Raw genomic sequence first — 2,755 nt, 5'->3', positions numbered from 1 at the left:
ATAACACTCGTTCTTTTATAAGCAGGTTAGAAATAACTTCACGAGACTGTCGTGTAGCACGTCTTTGATTTCACATAGTACAATCGTGTCGAATTACGTTCTTGTCGTGAACGCACACGACTTACGTCAATTGTTTTATAAAATGACCAGTCTTTTCTGGTTTGGTTCACACGGGACAATATTTATGGCCTTTTTAAAGATGGTAGCAGTATTCATAGACTTTGAAAGGAATTACAGTTCAGTGGGGAGTGTTTAAAGATATTTTTATCGATAATTTTTAACGCGTCCAACACTGATTTTTTAAAATTGGCATCGGTTATTGACCTCGAAACATGGGTATAACAAAAATTAGATTTTTTGTATTTTGTATGTATGAGGTGATGAAAATTGAACTGACGGTTCGCCGTATCTCAGATAACTGGCTACGTGTCCCATTTTAAAAGCAAAACTTATCCCTTGGTGGAAGTGATTGTCAGATTTTTGGTCACCGGAGAGTTCAACGGCAAACTGAAATCTCTTTAGCAAGAAGTTGTCTGTAGTCCTCAAGGCAAATGTAACCATGTTCAGTAACCAAATGTAGAAGAATAACGACTACGTCAGCATGTGGTTTTAAGTACCTAGTGATGGGACACTTCAATACAGGATACAGATTTATCGATACAGATTTGATTAGAGGACCTCGATGCGCCAACGGTTGATGACGCTGGATGAGCTGGTCCTGGGTTCGATGCCCGGTAGAACCAAATTGGGAAATGAACTCTTTACACCTAAAATGTTGCAATTTTATTACTGTTATTAAATTGGAACTTTTTGTTGCAGTAAAGGCGGCAAGATGTCGCTGGCGGATGTGACGTCAGCACGCAGCTCTCCCGCACCCGAAGCGTGTCCCGAATGTGACACGAGTGCTTCGGTCACTTCCGACTTGCACAAAGTAATTTGATTTTAATTCTTTTTAACCGACTTCAAAAAAGGAACAGATTTTCATGCTTCTTTTTTTGTTGGAAAGGAGGTACTTCCATAGTGGTCCCATTTCATTTTGAAGAAAATCATCCACCTCGAAGGGTGGCTGTTTACGCATGAAGTTTCATTTTTATAAATAGAGTCTAAATATAAGGAGTAATTATTTTAATGGTTGATTTTGCTATTCTCCAATTCAAGGCGTTTTTCTCTCAATATACTTTTAGTAGTGAGAACCGTTTTTTATTATTTCCTGTGCCAAGTGCCGTATAGTGGCCAACTAGGGGATGAATCCGGGTATGCGCACTTCCCGGTAACCGGTTTCAGTAAAACTTGGTAATTATATATAATTCCACGTACCTACTTTTGAGGTCGGTTTTTTTAGTACTCTGTACTGATTAAAAATTTATTTAAACATCTTAGATCGAGACTACCTGCAAGAGCTAAACGGGTAAAGACTACAACGGGTTTTTGTCATCCAAGTATAAAGTTTTTGTTTCACTAAGTATAGTTTTAAACCTATATATATGTATATCAATCGGAATCTTATTATAGAAGCGTATACATTGACCCTTATATGAATTTGAGACTTTGTGAAGACGTCTGTCAAGAACAGCTAGTTTATCGTTTGAGGTTAGACACGGCGATTAGTGGAGAATGTTCGTTTATGAGAGCTTAATAATATTGCAAGTCTTGTTTCATTTCTTAGGCATAATTATAACGTTACATGTTTATTTTTGTAGTATCAAGTGGCATGCACATGCAAACCGGCATCCGTGCAATACGCATGCGCAGACGAGCCGGGCCCCCCACCGCCAGCCAAGACTGACACCCCTCCCGCACTGCCGCCGCGCCCCCCGGCGTCCTTGCTCGCCACTAATCGACGGAATAATGGTAAGACGAGTGGGATATGCTAGATGAAGATCCATGGCATCTCAGGATACACGATCTGCACCGAGACATGCTAGAAAAACTAAAGGACATGCACATAGTGGGACTGGACACTCCTGGTCCACAATACACTAAATATGGCCAGTACAACCCGATGGTTTACAGTCAACGAATTGGTGAAATAGAGTATGTCACAAAAAAAGATAGGGATAAACGTGTCAGTAGACGGCGTGTACCCCCAAGGGAACACATTCTGCAATAAAAAGAAAGTTATAAATTTTACGTATGTATAGCACTTTTCTGTGAGCTATAAACTAGCTACACGACATAAAATAAATGTATAGATCTTTAAGACACATTGCATTACGTACACACCCTTTTACGGACAAAAACTGTAACAAAAATGAAAAACAATAAAGAACTTTCTATTCTATTCTATTCTATTCTTATGTTTTGGACTGTAAAGGTTATTAACCGACTTCAAAAAAGGAGGAGGTTCTCAATTCGACTGTATGTATTTTTTTTGTATGTATGTTACGCGATAACTCCGGTATTTGTGAACCGATTTTAATGATTCTTTTTTTGTTTTTGAAAGGGGGTATTTCCATAGTGGTCCCATTTCATTTTGAAGAAAAGCATCCACCTCGAAGGGTGGCTGTTCACGCATGAAGATTCATTTTGCGCCTTTTTCACTGCCATGACTTCCAAGTGTAATATTAGTAGATAAGAATATCATTATTGTTATATATAAGTTAATGCCTATATCATGTATCTGATGTCATGGTGGCGAATAAAGCTTTTATCTATCTACCTATCTATTTTTATAAATAGCGCGTAACTTTAATTTAGGAGCAATTACTTTAATGGTTGATTTTGCTATTTCTCCAATTCAAGGAGTTTTTCTCTC

The 2,755-nt window shown here is 38.3% G+C and overlaps 1 protein-coding gene across 1 annotated transcript in view; it reads left to right on the top strand.

The window, feature by feature from the left end:
- Positions 1-842: 842 nt before the first annotated feature.
- The window catches only part of LOC113227514, a 16,459-nt gene continuing 14,546 nt past the window's right edge, over positions 843-2,755 (top strand). Inside the window, exons 1-2 of the mRNA XM_026460451.1 lie at positions 843-931; positions 1,701-1,851. The gene's annotated coding sequence lies outside the window, so the exon portion shown is untranslated. The remainder of the gene's footprint in view (positions 932-1,700; positions 1,852-2,755) is intronic.

This window comes from Hyposmocoma kahamanoa, unplaced genomic scaffold (assembly GCF_003589595.1).
Source record: "Hyposmocoma kahamanoa isolate Upper Pololo Valley unplaced genomic scaffold, ASM358959v1 211, whole genome shotgun sequence".
Taxonomy (NCBI): domain Eukaryota; kingdom Metazoa; phylum Arthropoda; class Insecta; order Lepidoptera; family Cosmopterigidae; genus Hyposmocoma; species Hyposmocoma kahamanoa.
This window is presented reverse-complemented; position numbering and strand designations above follow the sequence as displayed.